Genomic DNA, 18,386 nt, shown 5'->3' on the forward strand with positions numbered 1-18,386 from the left:
CATCCAGCCAGTTATTCAAATATTTAGAGGTCCTACTAAGGGCCAAGTTACTCATCATTGTACATCTTTAGGGATGGGTGTAACTTATTTATCTGTTTATCTTTAATTTCAGAATACTTTATATTGACTTCTAAAAGTATGGCGTAGTGTATGTTTGTTTTGGGAATTTCAGTACAATCCCTAAATTTATGTATCTCATATGTATAGGGACTCGTTGAATTAGTGCTAATCTTCCTAAAACTGTGTCAAAAACACGGAAATCAGTCATGAACACGTGAAGCATGAGATCTACTGTCACAAGACATGGCTGAGTTTATTTTTTCTTCCTTCTTACTACACTCCTAGAACAGAGCTCTTTTGTCTGATTATATATGACCTGAGCAAATTTGCTGTTTGATAAAAAAAAAAATCGTGTATGCAGTTGATTCTCATCCAGATGCCCTCAGGACAAGAGGTTCATTTTCATCTTCTGTTTTCCAAATGAAGCTTTAAATCTAATTAGATCTTGAAAGAAAATAACTGCGGTATGCTTTCTGTAAGTGAAGGTCCCTTATTTAAATAATGCACTTATTTGCTTATGTTATGTGATTTACAGTAAGTGATGAAATTCTTCGTGGCCAGCTCACCGCTCACTTCGGGGATCCTTTGCACAGAGCACTTTGCGTTAGTTATAAACCATTCTGGACACAGAGACATCGAGTTGTTACAACAGTTCACAGTGTAACAGCATTTCTCAGTGCCTAGCACGGGCCTTCTCCATATCAAAGGCCCGTAAGTATTTGTAGAATAAATGAATTCATACCCATCTATTGCCCGGATCATCAAGTGGGTCTTCTATTAAGGTTTAGCCTTTGCATGTTAATTTAAAGTGGGGGCGTGTGAAGGGAGAAACGCTAATTTCAGACCCTAAAATACAGAAGTCCACTATAGAACGAGGCCTCAGAGACTCTAAGACGTCTGTGTTGATAGGAGCAGGGCTGCGGGAATTGAGAAGCCGTTCACGAGGAGCGTCTGTTTCGGACCTGCGGTTTGCAGGCTGTTTGTTGGTTCCGCAGCTGTTTTTGAAGGATCTTTCTACTCTCAATGGAATCAGGTCCCTCACTAAGAGGCCCAAAGGTGTACCTTAGCGTGGGTTTAGGGCTCACTCCAGCATCCTAACAGAAAATGTCTGCCTAAGGATTTGTTTCATAAAAACACATACACTCATCAACATAAATATAGATTTCCATGATATTTGCTTTGCGATGGAACCCAAATGTTAGGGCAGCCTTACCGGGAGCAGGACGACTGGAGGCAGCCGGCTCCACTGGCTCTGGCTGGACCGCGACGTGGATGGGGCACCCTGTGGAGTGCTCTGAGTTCCTGCTTCAAGGTGAGAACGACGGTGAAGAGTGCTGAGAACCTGTCAGTGCATTAAAACCGTCAGCCGTCCCTGAACAGCTGTGGAATGAGGGCTTCCTACACCTTAGGGATTCTGCCCTTGCTGCATTTCCTTTTATTTTTCCTCCCACTTGGTGAACCCAAAGACACTTGCCCAGTGGACTCTTGCTCTGAAGGGATTTGTAAATATTTGAGAGAGTCGAACTGAAGATCAAAAATAAAACCTAGCACTGCTCTCTGATGTTCTCTGCACTCCTTGCCTTTGGGGGATAGCGTGATAATTAGGACAAAGGCATGGATATTTGAGATTATGCCTTAAATAAACTGGGGCAGAACTTCTTTAAGCTTCTCCAACTATTTTTATCTCTGAGGCAGAAAACACTGATTTCAATGCTCAGCTTAACTTGGCTTTGACACCAGGTAAGGAAAACAAAGACGGGAGGTGTTCAGCTCTGGGACCTCCAGGTCCAGTCAGAGGAAAGGGCTTAAGGGCTGCCCCTGAGTCTGTGGCACAAAACAGGAGCTGGGAAAGCAAGGCAGGCTACGCTCTGATCTTGGCTTGGGCCACCCCAACTCAAGAGTTTCTTACTCTGTCTGCCCAAAATTGAGTGATTGGGACGAATGCAGTGGAAAGATCTGGCCGGGAATGAAATAGCCCAGGCTTACAACTTCAGATCTGCTGAAATTTGCCGGCAGCCTACAGGGAAGCTCTCTTGCCTTTAGGCCTCAGTCTCCACAGTTCCCTCTGCCTGTGAGAGCTGGCGGTGGTGACAGCTGACTCACTGCAGGGTGTATGGGAGAAGGGCCGTGATTTTACTGTCTCTGGGTTCTGAGGGTCTTGTACAAAACCAGACCTTCCTGGGGTGAGGGGAAGGAAGGCCTAGACAGGCAGGATTTTCTGGGGTTTCCCCTGCCATGGGTCATTGAGCAGTTAACCAATAATCACCTGGTGATTTGGGTCCTTTCATAGGGGTAGGTGAGAGGGACGGGTCTAGATTAAAGGACAACTTGGGATCAGCCCACAGGACAGAACTCTGAAGAGCCCAGGGACAAGCTGACATGCTGGCCACATTTTAATCAATCATTAATAATGTAATACAATCATATTACTAATTAATATATAAATCTATGTATTTATATAATAATTCTATGATTAACAATAAATCAATGTATAAATAATGTCAATATAGTAATGCAATGAATTATTAGTTAATATAATAAATAATTATTAATTAAAATACCTTCAATTCTCACTTTCCGATTCCTGACAAAGAACGGGTCTAGTCCAAGAATGCCCTTTGTGCACCTTGCTCGGCCCTGCCCGGATGACTCCACGTTTCTGCACGTGCACATGGGCTGTCACCTCTCTGCCAAGCTGTGAGCTGCATCAGTGGGTTGAAGGAATTGCTGCTCATTAGTCCGGAGAATGGGCAGTTGTGGGGCTGTGGGACCGGGGCTGGGCTGCTGGAAGTCACACCAGCCAATCTCGATGGGGGCTTTCTTGAGTCATGGTGACATGTCAGGCACTGTGTAGGTATTGTGGGACACACAAAATGTTGAGATTTAATGGGCAAGGACCTGGTCTCCTTACCCTCTCTCAAGACACTGTGGAGAACAAATAAAACGTGATGTGAAGGAGAGCCTGGGGAAGTACTATCCAGAAAGTTGCAAGGTGGGGGCTGTGCTTGGTTTCTCTCAGTGCGACGTGGAAATGTGACGTGGCCTCTTCTGTGTCCCTCTTGGACGCCTCACCTTCTACACCCACCCTAATCGTTTCACCTGCCTGCCTCCTCCACGCAGCCTCATATGATGGCCTTGCCTCCCTCCAGAGTGAGCAGACTCTAGGCAATGTCCCCTGACCCCTCCCTGGCATCCTCCAGACCTGTCCTCCTTCCCTTCTACCCGGAGCAGCTTGGGCACATGCCTTTGCAGTGACCTTCCCTTATGGACGCCTCTGCAAGATTTCTCTCTTTTTTGACCTCTCCCTGCACCCTGGTTTTCCATCACCCAAACTCCATGCATTCCTTCCCATTCACACCCAATTCCTGAGCAGCCCACCTGTGCCGGCCGTCCCTTGCTCCTACACACTCCTCAGTGCCCCCTCATGGGGCTTCTGCTCCTAAGTCCCTGGACTGGCCACCCAGTCTGAAGTGTTTCTTGTCCTCACCAATCTGGTGGCTCCTGGCTCTTTCTGAGACACTGGGATCCCCCGACTCCTTCCCCCTAGAGCTCCATCATGGGAGCTTCTGTTTTTTCCAGCTACTTCCTAGACATGGGTGGTCCTTGTTCTTGCTGCTTCATGGAACAAGAACGGTCCTCAGGCTTCCCCAGCCTCCAGCCTTCTCTCCGCATTGGCTTTTCTGGGCTGTACGTTCAGTACTGGTGCCTCCTGCACCCTCATCTTGGACTCGGTCTCTCTTCAGCCTCAGGCCCTCCTGTCTTCTGGAGAGACATTGCCTTTTGCATGTGCCACCAATATCTCAAACATGTCCCCAAATGAACTCATCCATTCTGAAGCTGCCTGGCTCAATGAATGGTGCTGCTGTCTCCCCAGCAGCCTAGAAAGAAACATACAAGCCTCCATCCCTGACCGTGACCGTGCCCAGTGCTCCCTGCTGACCCTGGTCCGAGCTCCAGATGTCTCTGTCTGAGACTGCTTACTCCCAGCTGGTCTCCCTGTGTTCACCATGCCCACCTTTAACCCGTTGTCCACACCAAAGATCAAACGATAAACCTGATCCGATCCTATTTAAACTCTCGGGGGTGTCCCATTGTCCTTGGTGGAATCCCCATCCGGAATGCAGGGCCCAGGACCTCCTGGTCTGGTTCCTGTTTATATTTCTATACTTCTGGTCCTTCCTCTGCCCCCAGACCTCAGTTGCCTCTTCCATCTCCTTCACATTCTAATCATCCAAATATTTTGTTTTTGGCTTTCTGATTCCTCAAGGTGTTCTGTGTGTGGTTCCTGCTTCCTCCTCCTCACTTTCTCTGGCTATTTTCTGCCCAGCCCTTCAGGTCTTGGCCGGTACAACTCTCCCTCAGTAACCTTCTTTCCCATCCTAGCCAAGGCAGAGCTCCAGGTTCACACTTGTGTAGCACCCTCACTTTCTATAGCATAGACCCTGTGACACTGTGTTGAAGCTGATTTTAAGTCATCTATAGCCCTGCTAGTCTATAGCTTTGAGAAGGTTTGGATCCTCAGGGCTTGGCCAGAGTATGAGCCATAGTAAACTCTCAATGAATGCTAGCTGAATGAACAAATAAGTGTATTCAGAGGTACTGCAGTTCCAAGCTTTGTATATGGGCACACACTCAGATATATACACAGATGCTCCTGGACTTACAGCAGGGCCGTACCCCCAACAAACTCATTCTAAGTCAAAAAATATCTTGTTGAAATGCATTTCATACTCCAACAAACTCATTTTAAATTCAAAGAATCTAAGTAGGACCATAAGTTCAGATCAGATGCTGCTTGACTTACAATAGGGTTATTTCCCAATAAAGCTATTGTAAAGTTGAAAAGTCATAAGGTGGGACTGTCCATGTGTGTGTATGTGTGTACACACACATAACACCCGCACATATATACGAACATACATATTTAAACCGCATTGTTGAGGTATGATTGACATGTAAAAAACTGCACATATTTAATATACGCAACTTGATGAGTTTCACAGGCTATGTATACACCTGTGAAACCATCACCACCATCGAGGTCATAAACATTCAGTGCTTTTAGGAGCAGGGATTCCCAGAAATAGGAATTTCACAGACCATTAAAATTGCAGGAAAGACAGAAACTACATTCAGGTCACCAACTTTACGTTTTCTAAGTGAAGACATTAATTAAAATAGTATTTGTTTTTTCTTACCACAATTCCACAAAAGACATAGCATTTAAAACCAAAACAGTAGAAGGACATTATACTAGAATAAAAAAAAATTAGCTTAAGTAAAAACTCTTAGATTGCCACTAATCATAATATTTTCCTCTTCTCCAAGGCTACTGAAAACCTCCCTGCGGACTGGTACCAGCCTGCAAATGTACCTTTAGGAAGTTGTGCTCTTCAAGAGCAGGCTTGGAAGCTAGAAAGGACTGAGGTTGGAGCTGTGGTCTGACGGGTTGTGTGTAAATGGGGGAGCCAGAGAGACCTGGGTCTATCAGTCAGGGTTTTCTAGCGAAGCAGAACCAATAAGAAGGTAAGAATGAGAGTTATGGTGAGGAATTGGCTCACACGATTATGGAGGCTGATGAGTCCCAAGATCTGCGGGGTGAGTCGGGGAGCTGGGGACCCGGGAAAGCTGACGATGCAGTGCAGCGAGGTGCCACAGACTCCAGAAGGCAGGCATGGATGATATTTTTTGCCAACTGCCTTTGGGCAACCTTGGATTTTACCATGGTCAACAAATAGAGTTATCTCTGACTTCAGTTTGGTTTTTTTTTTTTTTTGGTAGGGAATTATTTGCAGAGTTTCAAACTGCTGTTGATTACTTTGTCAATCAAATAGGAATGCATGTTCTTTACTGAGTGCCTTTCCATGTGCCGAGAGCCACGCTCACTGCTTTCCTCGACTGTCTCATGCAGTTGGCCCACAGCTGGGTGAGGCGATCCCAGGTCTCCCATGAGGCCATGCAGAGAGCACTGGCTGGAGTCAGGGTTGGAAGCTAAAGCCTGTCTGCATCATTAGCTACTGTGCTCCCTTTGAGGGACCTGAAGGTCCTCCTCCCGTTCCACATGACCTGCAGGTGCTTCGGAACAGCCATCACGTCCTCTCCAAACCCTCTCTTCCCTGTCCTCATTTTTGACAGTTCCTTAAGTGGCAGCTTCTGTCACAGCATCCTCATCATCACCCTCTTCTGGGTGAATTATCGTGTATTAGTCCATTCTTACATTGCTATAAAGAAATACCTCTTGGGTAATTTACCAAAAAAAGAGGTTTAATTGGCTCATGGTTCTGCAGGCTGTACAGGAAGCATGGCAGCTTCTGCTCAGCCTCTGGGGAGGTCTTAGGAAACTTACAATCATGGTGGAAGGCAAAGGGGAGGCAGGCACCTCTTACATGGCCAGAGCAGGAGGAAGAGAGACAGGGGAGGTGCTGCGTGCTTTTAAACAACCTTGAGAACGCTATCACGAGAACAGTAGTAGGGGGATAGTGATAAATCCACCGGAACCCGCCCCTGTGATCCAGTCCCCTCCCAGCAGATCCCAGCTCCAGCATTTGGGATTGCATTTCAACATGAGATGTGGTGGGAACGAAGCACGAAACCATACCATCTAGCTTGTCAGCACTTTTAATACGTGGCAGCCAGAGTTGGATAGAATATTCCAAAATAGTCTGAGTAGTGTGAGGTTACCAAGAGTTCTTTAGGATTTGCACATGTGGAGAAGAAGACTTGAGAGGGATGAAGCAGAGATTTATTCATCTGATGACACAGGGAAACACAGGGGTAAAGAAAGTTGATTGTGTTCAGTGATTGCCTTCTCTTCCTGTGAATGACCTCTGATAAAGAATGAAGACATTCAAATACAATGCAAGTGCAGGTAGAATTTTAAGAACAAATAAAGGGCAGTTAATGACAGTGCTTTTATCCTTAGATTCACACATTAGCTATAATGAATGCATAGAAAATACTCTTTGCTGTTGCTGTCCTGGAATATTTGGGTAACTATGGCATTGCACGTGCAGGATTTGATCACAAGGGCTTTAAAATGGGCTGCGGCTTTGCGATTTGTCCCTTGGTGGCACAATATTGCTATCGTGGGCCTCTGTGGGAGGACAGTGCTCACAGTCCCCTCCTTTACCCTCTTATTTCCAGAATCTTTTTTGTCTACACAACGCTACTGTATGTAAGATATGCCTGAGGCGTAAAAGTACTATCTAATATGAACTGCAAAATTACTTAGGGTTAACAAAGCAAAACTTTATCAAAGTGGTGAGGAACAACTAGTGCGGGTCACGGTGAACAGGCATTTGCAAAGTCAGTGGAATGTAGAGGCTACCGAAGTCTCTGCTCACTGAACGTGATTTTTAATCATCCAGCTTCCTATGATGTCTGAAACTGTCCATGGTTAAGGGTCAAAACCATTTGGGTTTAGCCTTTGCTTCCAGAAGAGTTCTGTAACTTCCAAGAGTGCTGCCTGGTCTATCACCCTATCTACTTAGCTGGTGTCACATAAGTTTATCAATCTGGCTGCTCCTTAGTTAGGTCCTGAATAAATGGTGTCTGGGTCAGTACGTTTTTGATCTAGGAAATAGATAGTGAGTGTGAGGGGTTATGATAATGGAGAGAAGAGATGACAAGTTCATAGCTTATTAAGCTCTAGCCTTAACTGAGGATGCAGATTTTATACAAATGTGCACACATGCAAAAGTGCAAGCAAACACACACACACACACACACACAACTTCTAAGCTCATTATATGGAAGACCTTAAACATAAGAGGACTGATACGCACAGCTGAGATGAGATATGGAAATGAGGAAAGCCAAGCTTTGAGAAAAGCAGGAGGCCCAATTGTGACCACGCTGAGTTTCTGTTGCTGTGGGAAGTGCGAATAGAGGTGCTCAAAAGCTGAAATGTGCACCCGGTGCCGCTGGGGAGAGGGGCCTGGGCTGGACGCATACATTGTGGAGCCATCAGTGTGCTGATGGCATTCAAGGCCGTAAGTGTGGGCGAGAGAGAATCCTCAGGGGGAGGGCGTTAGTTCACAGCCCAAATGCTGCTTCTGGGTCAGGTAGGACAAGGACCGAAACATATCCAGCGGATCCAGCGGAGGGAGTCATGGCAGTCTTGGCCACAGCAGCGAGAGTAGAGGCTGGTCGTGTTGAGCTCTGGCTGAGTGACAAATGGCAGATTGCAGAAATACAAGTGTCCTCTGAGATCATCTAGTTACATAATTCGCAGTATTCTGGGACAGCAGAATCCTACTTTAAAATGAAATCTCAGAGCCTCAGGGAGGAAACAGATAACACCTGACTATCCAGTTGAGTCACGTTTGAGGCCTGGAGCCCCTCCCTTTGGTCTCCCTCTCATGCCCTGGGCCCTGGGGCATCTCCTGGGGACACAGTTTAAAAACCACCTGACCTCTGAGGGAGCCGTAGCTCAGAGGCCTACCTGGGCGCTGCACAGCTAATGCGAGGCCAAGGCCACCAGGTGCTCCTCACGCGAGCCGTCAGGGCTGGGGCTCCTTGTGCGCTAAATGGAATGACTAAAGTTGAGTTATGCGCAGGATCTGCAAACTTTATCAGTGGGTAGTAGAATTGTTGTAGTCGCCATGGTTTCATTTTAGGTTGATTTCTAGTGGATATATTTGAGACATGATAGTGATGAAAATATATCCTACAAACAGCTGTGCATGGTAACTGGCTGTCGTATAATTGATCACCTTTAAACGTAGCCCCGAGTCTCTCCCTCATCTGAGTTACTCATGAGTAGCTAACTTCATTTCTATCTCTCTGTAGCCCTGTACTTCTGGGCAAGTGCTGAAATGCAGCCAAACTTCCACAAGATGAGTCAAAGATGAACATGAAGCACTCCTCAAGTTACTTAGCAGCTGGGTTCTAGGAGCCCCTTCCTGGTGCTCCTGCCTTTGCTCTGCATAATGAGTGGGTGGGTTCTAGGAGCCCCTTCCTGGTGCTCCTGCCTTTGCTCTGCATGATGAGCGGGTGGGTTCTAGGGGCCCCTTCCTGGTGCTCCTGCCTTTGCTCTGCATAATGAGTGGGTGGGTTCTAGGAGCCCCTTCCTGGTGCTCCTGCCTTTGCTCTGCATAATGAGTGGGTGGGTTCTAGGAGCCCCTTCCTGGTGCTTCTGCCTTTGCTCTGCATGATGAGCAGCTGGGTTCTAGGAGCCCCTTCCTGGTGCTCCTGCCTTTGCTCTGCATAATGAGGAGCTGGGTTCTAGGGGCCCCTTCCTGGTGCTCCTGCCTTTGCTCTGCATAATGAGCAGCTGGGTTCTAGGAGCCCCTTCCTGGTGCTCCTGCCTTTGCTCTGCATAATGAGCAGCTGGGTTCTAGGAGCCCCTTCCTGGTGCTCCTGCCTTTGCTCTGCATAATGAGCAGCTGGGTTCTAGGAGCCCCTTCCTGGTGCTCCTGCCTTTGCTCTGCATAATGAGTGGGTGGGTTCTAGGAGCCCCTTCCTGGTGCTCCTGCCTTTGCTCTGCATAATGAGCAGCTGGGTTCTAGAAGCCCCTTCCTGGTGCTCCTGCCTTTGCTCTGCATAATGAGCAGCTGGGTTCTAGGAGCCCCTTCCTGGTGCTTCTGCCTTTGCTCTGAATGATGAGCAGCTGGGTTCTAGGAGCCCCTTCCTGGTGCTCCTGCCTTTGCTCTGCATAATGAGGAGCTGGGTTCTAGGGGCCCCTTCCTGGTGCTCCTGCCTTTGCTCTGCATAATGAGCAGCTGGGTTCTAGAAGCCCCTTCCTGGTGCTCCTGCCTTTGCTCTGCATAATGAGTGGGTGGGTTCTAGGAGCCCCTTCCTGGTGCTCCTGCCTTTGCTCTGCATGATGAGCAGCTGGGTTCTAGGAGCCCCTTCCTGGTGCTCCTGCCTTTGCTCTGCATAATGAGCAGCTGGGTTCTAGGAGCCCCTTCCTGGTGCTCCTGCCTTTGCTCTGCATAATGAGCAGCTGGGTTCTAGAAGCCCCTTCCTGGTGCTCCTGCCTTTGCTCTGCATGATGAGCAGCTGGGTTCTAGGAGCCCCTTCCTGGTGCTCCTGCCTTTGCTCTGCATAATGAGTGGGTGGGTTCTAGGAGCCCCTTCCTGGTGCTCCTGCCTTTGCTCTGCATAATGAGCGGGTGGGTTCTAGGGGCCCCTTCCTGGTGCTCCTGCCTTTGCTCTGCATAATGAGCAGGTGGGTTCTAGGAGCCCCTTCCTGGTGCTCCTGCCTTTGCTCTGCATAATGAGCGGGTGGGTTCTAGGGGCCCCTTCCTGGTGCTCCTGCCTTTGCTCTGCATGATGAGCAGCTGGGTTCTAGGAGCCCCTTCCTGGTGCTCCTGCCTTTGCTCTGCATGTCTATACACAGAAGTCATATTGGTGACTTTAAAATGTGACTCGGATCTCGTCATTCTTTTGGTTAAAAGGCTTTGGCGGCTTTCTGTGGCATTTCCCATCCAAGCTGCCAGCCATTTTCTGTGTGGCTCTGAGCTGCCTTCCCTTATTCTTAACATTCAGTGGTGTCTCCCCTCTCCCGGGGGCTTCTGGAGCCACATTAGAGCTCATGTGCTCTTGGCTCTGCCCCGGCACTTGCGGTTCCCGGGCTGAGTCTTCCCTGTCTCTGTGCAGCTCACTCCCTTCCCTCCCCAGCCCCTTTCTCAGGCTGGGCTTCTCTCATGTCCATCTCTAGTGGCCTCCAGCCCCTGACATCACCATGTATGTTCCCTCTTATTCCTTTATCAGAGCTGGGAAAGTCAGCTTACTTGAAAACTTTTAGTGTCTTATATTTATGACAGTATCCACCACACACATTTCTGGCCTGAATCTTAGAAGAGGCTCCACGAGTATCTGTTGGACGCGTTAGTCAACGGGACAGGCTGCCTTTCTCAGTTGACCTCGGTTACGCTGTGGGTCTGTTGTCTGCCTCGTCACAGGTGCTGAGAGCCTGAACGGCCAGCTGCCCAGGTCCCGTGACCTTTACAGTTCTTCATTTGAAACCTATTATCATTATTAAATCTTTATTGCCAGAGATGGTAGGCAAGGGAATAGCCATCACGATGAGGTGGCACCGTAAGTGGTCGTCGCTTTAGCAGAGATCTGTCTTTGCGATGGACAGGCTCAACACTGCAGGTGGCCATTTATATTATGGAATTCACAGATCAGTATATTAAATAAACTGGCATTCAGTGCCTCGGGATGATACCACTGGGGCTCCTAGATCAATGGAGAGACAGAAATACAAACTCCTACGTGGGATTTGGATCACTTAGCCAGAGCGTGCATATTGATAAAGACATGACAGCATTTCTAGTGCAGCTATCACTCTTTAACTGACAGGACTGCCTGAGTTCGCCTTCTGAAACCAGGAACTGAGCATTTTGGATGAAATCCAAATGTCTGGACTTCAACCTAAGTAAGTCTAAGGGGATTCTGCTAGGCAGAAGAATTATTTTAAGAAAAGATTATCTTTAGCTACCAGTACCTCATAGACATCTATCTTACCTTCAATGGCATGCATAGCCAACCAATATTTTCCCCTAGGCCCTGCATTTCTTTCTTAATGTTTAACTCCTGAGTGAAACTGCACAGTTAACTCATCAATTTTTGGCCAAACCAGCTTGGGTTTTGGATAAATTGAAGTGAATTTTTATTGTGCTGGTGCTAATGACCTGGACCAATGAAGAGAAACCGTAGAGCTATACAGGGTCAATTTGAGGAGAGGATTCACAGGGACAGCAAGTGTGATATGGTTCTGTAAAGTTCAGACACTTTTCCAAACAAGGTGTGTTGGGAATTTACCTTGCAGTTAATAAGGGAAATAGAGGTGGCGTAATAAAATGAACACAGACTAATTGCTCAGAAGCCTGGGTTCCAAGTCTAGATCTATCCAAGCTTTGTTACCTTAAACCCACTTATAATGTCTATGATTAATTTCTCTACCTATAAACTGAGGATGTGTTTAAATGTAAGTATACTCCAGCTCATTCTACTCACTCAAAAAAGGATTTGAGGCAGGTCAAGACAAGCAGAAAAATACCATGCTATCTAAACCTACCAGCCTGAAGCAGGCAGAAAAAACGTCATTACTAAGAATTAATAGTATGAAATAGAAGCAGGAAAGTAGTCCTACTTAGTAGGAAAGGCCCATCTTTTGTGGACCCAAAGTCCTACAGAAACGTAATAGATGGGCTTCAAGTTTGACTCAGAGTTTCTTGGAATGTATAAAAAAGCAGAGACATGGTGAGGAGCAACATTTCCATTAGACATGAAAAAAAATTTTAGTTCTTGTGACGAAGGAAACATTTTCATTAGACATGAAAAAACCATTTTAGTTCTTGGGAATAAGGAAATCTTTTCTGAAAACTGAATGCAAAAGGCATTACCTTGGATTTTTCTATCAGGTTTGAGGGTTAGTGCGTAAGAAATTACTTATTTATATTCTCATTTGTTCCATGAAGGATTTGGAGTGACCTTTTTCATAAAGAGATTTCATGCAGTGATCTCAGTAAGACGTTGCTCCGGGAAGCTGAATCTGCAAGAGACCAAGTGACAAGGGCAGGTGCCCCATGTCCTGGTGGGCTGCCTTGTTCTGAGGCTAGGAGTTAGTGTGCTTAGAGTGGGGTTGGCTCCCATCCCACCTGACCCCATAGGACTATATATGGCTAATGACAAGGTGGCTCTACAGAGCAATTTAGAAATTATAAAGTGCTAAAAGCTGTCAGCGTTTATTTATCCACTATGTTATAAAACCTGTCTTACTAGAGCTGTTGTCAAAAATACCCACTTTCTGAGTTTTATGAAAATAAATAACTAAAACGGCATATACTCTTGCTACAGCACCTGAAGTTCCTGAGACGGCCCATACTGGGACCTTTATTTCCCAGCATTGCCTGTTGGTCATGGAAATCCCTAGCAAGTACACATTTCAGAATTCAGAATTCCAGGTAATGGCTTTTCCAAAATGAGATTCATGATATAGTTCACAGATACTCCCTTTATTTTCATTTTATGGTATTGGAATAGGGACAGTTTGGTTTTCAAAACAAAATTTATGATCATTTAAAAATTCTCTCTAGAACATAAACTTGTTGAGGACAGAGTTATTTGTTTGTTCAGTTCTATCCCGGGTGCAGAGAACAGTGCCTGGCACAGGATGGAATTCCATAAGCCTTGAACAAATGAGTGATGAAATCTGTAACAGAGAGTTAATACCAGTGAGTATTTGAGATAAAAGTTGTCAGGGATATATGATTATCCTTATTATGAAGACAGAATTATCAAACGTAAAAACAAAAGTAAATGGTGGAGTGTGATAAAGGATCACTTACTTAAATCTACCTGGGTTTCCCCGAAGTTATTAACATGATTGCTTCTAAATACCTATTATTAATATGACTTCCTAATTTTGCATGAATGTCACAAAAAATTGCAATGTCTTTGTAAATATCTGAGAAAGACTCTCTAAGTATGGAAATTTTAAATTCATACTTGTAAAAATTCTATTTAAATCCTTCAAGTGAATCTTTAGATGACAGATGATTGGCTGTTTGCCTAATTTTTTGTATCTATTTAACTTGATGCCGATGGACACAGGTGTGCAGCTCTCTTCACTTCCAAGTACTAGTGTTTGGCAAGGATGAGAAATTGTTGCATAATAAGATTTCCCCTCCCCCGCCCTTTTCAGGTTTAGCCTAAAGTGTTTTTAGTGGTTGCATTTGAAACCTTTGTAGGGAGCCGGAATGTATTTTTGAGTTACATTTTAATCAGACTGTGCTTACAGAAAGACCAGTGAATCGGGAACTTGTCTGCAGTGTGTGTGTGCATGTGTGCATGTATATATCTGTGCATACACATGCATACACAAACACACAACACACACAACAACAAAAATAAGCTTAAAAGAAATTAACAAAACCCTTTTGAAATAACTAAATTTAGAACAGAACTGGACAAACTTGAGACCCAAGATCCATAGAAAAATATCAAAGAAACCAAAAATTTGTTCTTGTAAAGGATAAACAAAATTGATACACTGCTAGCTAAATTAACAAAAAAGAGAGAAGATCCAAATCAGAAATGACAAAAGTGACATTACAAGCAATCCCACAGAAATGCAAAAATCCTCAGAGAACATTATGGACATCTTCTATGCACACAAATTAAAAAATCTAGAGGAAATGGATAAATTCCTGGCAACACACAATTTCCCAAGATTGAATCAGGAAGAAATTGAAACCCTGAACAGACCAATATCAAGTTTCAATGTTGAACCAATAATAAAACTATCAATCAAAAAAAGCCCAGACCAAATGGATTCACAGCTGAATTCTACCAGACATACAAAGAGATCTGTTACCAATTCTATGAGCCATTACCAATTCTACTCAAATTATTCCAAAGAATTTAAGAGGAGGGACTCCTTCCTAACATGCTACAAAGCCAGCATCACCTTGATGCCAATACCTGGCAAAGACACAATGAAAAAAGAAAAATACAAGTCAATATCCCTGATGTACATAGATTCAAAAATCCTTCACAAAATACTAGCAAATCATATCCAACAGCACATCAAAAAGTTAGTTCACCATGATCAAGTAGATTTCATTCCTGGGATGCAAGATTGGTTCAACATACATAAATCAATAAATGTGTGATTCACCACATAAGCAGATTTAAGAGCAAAAACCATACAATCATCTTAATAGACAGGCAAAAAAGTTTGGACAAAATTCAGTATCTCTTCATGATAAAAACCTTCAAGAAATTTGGCATCAAAGGAACAGACTTCAAAATAATAAGAGTCTTCCACTACAAACCTACAGCCAACATTGTACTTAACGGGCAACAACTGGAAGCATTTCCCTTGAGAAGTGGAGCAAGACAAGGAGTGGTGAGAGTAGGCATGGTACTGGTGCAAAAACGGACATACAGAACAATGGAACAGAATAGAGAACCCAGAAATAAAGATGCACACCTACAGCCATCTCATCATCTTGGACAAAGTCAACAAAATAAGCACTGGGGAAACGACTCCTTATTCAATAAATGGTGCTAGGATAGCTGGCTAGCCATATGCAAAAGAATTAAACTGGACCCATACTTTTCACCATATACAAAATTTAATTCAAGATAAGTTAAAGATTTGAATGTAAGACCTCAAACTATACATGTATGTTCATTGCAGTCCAGCGTACAATGGCAAAGACCTGGAACCAACCCAAATGCCCATCAATGATAGGCTGGACAAGGAAAATGTGCTATATATACACCATGGAATACTACACAGCTATAAAAAACGATGAGCTTGTGTCCTTTGTAGGGACTTGGATAAATCTGGAAACCATCATTCTCAGCAAACTGACACAAGAACAGAAAGCCAAACACCATATGTTCTCACTCATAGGTGGGTGTTAAACAATAAGAACACATGGACTCAGGGAGAGGAGCATCACACACTGGGGGCAGTTGGGGGGGTAGGGGAGAGACATCGGGGGGTGGGGAGGGAGGTGGGGTGGGGAGGGATAACATGGGGAGAAATGCCAGATATAGTATGCACCTAAAGTAAAATAAAATAAAATAAAAGAATCCTAGAAGAAAACTTAGGAAGCATTATCTGGACATTGTCCTTGGAAAATAATTTTTAACTATGTCCTCAAAAGCAATTGCAATGAAAACAGAAACTGACAAGTGGGACCTAATTAAAGAGCTTCTGCACAGCAAAAGAAGCTATCAATGGGGCCAGGCGCGGTGGCTCACGCCTGTAATCCCAGCACTTTGGGAGGCTGAGGTGGGTGGATCACGAGGTCAAGAGATCGAGACCATCCTGGTCAACATGGTGAAACCCCATCTCTACTAAAAATACAAAAATTAGCTGGGCACAGTGGCGCGTGCCTGTAATCCCAGCTACTCAGGAGGCTGAGGCAGGAGAATTGCCTGAACCCAGGAGGCGGAGGTTGCGGTGAGCCGAGATCGCGCCATTGCACTCCAGCCTGGGTAACAAAAGCGAAACTCCGTCTCAAAAAAAAAAAAAAAAGAAGCTATCAATGAAGTAAACAACCTACAGAATGGGGACAACATTAACAAACTGTGCATCTAACAAATGTCTAGTATACAGAATCTGTAGGGAACTGAATTCAACAAACAAAAACAACCCTACTAAAAAATGGACAGAAGACATTAACAGACACTTCTTTTCAAAAGAAGACATACAAGCAGCCAATAAACATATGAGAAAATGCTACACGTCATTAACATCAGGGAAATGCAAATCCAAACCACGATGAGATACCTACCATCTCACACCAGTGAGAATGGCTATTATTAAAAAGTCAGAAAACAACAAATGCAGGTGAGGCTGTGGAGAAAAGGGAATGCTTATACACCGTTGGTTGGAATGCAAATTTGTTTGGCCACTGTGGAAAGCATTCTAGAGATTTATCAAAGAACTTAGAACTAAGTGCACATGACCCAGCAATCGCATTACTGGGCATATATCCAAAAGAACACAAATCTTTCTACCAAAAAGATACATGTACTTGCCTGTTTATCACAGCACTATTCACAGTAAAGAAGACATGGAGTCAGCCTAAATGGTGGACTGGATAAAGAATATGTGGTCCATATACAGCACAGAATGCCATGCAGCCACACACAAAAAAATCATTTTCTTTGAAGGAATGTGGATGCAACTGGAGGCCATTATCCTAAGTGAATTAACACAGAAACAGAAAACCAAACGCTGCATGTTCTCATGTAAGTGGGAGCTAAACATCAGGTACTCATGGGCATAAAGACAGCAACAACAGAAGCTGGGACTACGAGAGGAAAGAGGGAAGGAGAGAAGCAAGGGCTGAAAAACTAATTATTGGGTCCTATGCTCAGTCCCCGGGTGGCAGATCATTCATACCCCAGACTTCAGCATCCTGCAGTGTATCCTGGTTACAAACCTGCCACATGTACCCCTGACTCCAAAACAAAGGTTAAAAAAAAGTAAAACATATATAAAAACAAATAAACAAACAAATGAAACATCTTTACATAAATGTGGTTGTCTCTTAAATTGTTATTTTGTACTCTTCAAAAGTTTACAAAACGTTTTGGCTAAGTGTTGAGGCGATTTTCCTTCACAGAACTGAAGAGTATATTGGGCAGATATGTAAGACCCAGAGTTGGTCTGGGGATCAGGCAGCCACATTCCCATTCCACCCGTCACACTGAGTGTGTAGTCTTGGCCCGTGGGCTCTTATCTCTGGTCCCTCAGTTTCCTAGGTTGTAGACTGAAGATACTAAAAGGGACAGTCACCCCAACATCCTATGTGTCTGAGTAAAAATCTCAAGAGTCTTTCCAAGGTATTAATTGCTATGTTGTGAGAAAATGGTCTTGAGATCACACACGTTTGGAAAATGTTTGGTTAAATACCTAAATTGCAGAACCTCTCAGACATTTTAATATACTAATACACATTTTGACTCCAAAAGGAAGATTAGTTCTTTTTTCCCAACTTATTTGTCCATGGGATCTCTTATTTCCCCCAATACCTATTAACATTTCACTAGACAGCAGCATTCTGCAGAATCACTTTGGAAAATGCTAATCTAAGTCAATTCTTTTCTTTTGCTGTTCTCACATATAAAATGAAGTTCAGTGGTGAACAAGTTTTTCATTACCAAACCGTATTTTGTGATTTTCCACACACTTTGAACAACATATTTGGAAAGAATTGCCTGCACAGCACATTGTGTTTGTTAAGTAACTGCTTGGCAGCTTCATTGCAAGTAGATGCATTGTTGGCATTAGGCTTTTGTTATATTAAGAAAGGCTCATTTTGCCCAATTTTCTCCCTTAGGGATCTTCCTGTTGGAAGTCACTTGGTCCAAAGATCTTGACTATTGTTTTCTGAAGGTCTATGTTAGTTCTTTTGTGTTGCTGTAACAGAATACCTGAACCTGCGTATTCTGTATAAAGAAAAGAGGCTTATGTGGCTCATGATTCTGGTGGCTGCAAAGTCCAAGATTGGGCAGCTGTGTCTGGTGAGGGTCTCATGCTGCTTCCACTCATAGTGAAAACAGGAGGGGATGTAGGTGTGTGCAGAGAAATCTCATGGCCAGAGAGGAAGCAAGAGAGAGAAATGGAGGAAGTCAAACTCCTTAACAATCTGCTTTCAGTTCCCGTGAAAGCCAGAACTTACTCACCCCTGAGGAAAGGCGTTAATCTGTTCATGAGGGATCCACCCCCATGACTAAAACACTGCCCACTAGGCCCCACTTCCAACATTGCCACCCTGGGGATCCAATTTCAACATGCATTTTGGCAGGGACAAACCACATCCAAACTATAGCAAGGTGGGATTGCTT

The sequence above is a fragment of the Aotus nancymaae genome, unplaced genomic scaffold (assembly GCF_030222135.1).
Source record: "Aotus nancymaae isolate 86718 unplaced genomic scaffold, 86718_ANA_hifiasm-v0.15.2.pri h1tg000002l, whole genome shotgun sequence".
NCBI classification, from domain to species: domain Eukaryota; kingdom Metazoa; phylum Chordata; class Mammalia; order Primates; family Aotidae; genus Aotus; species Aotus nancymaae.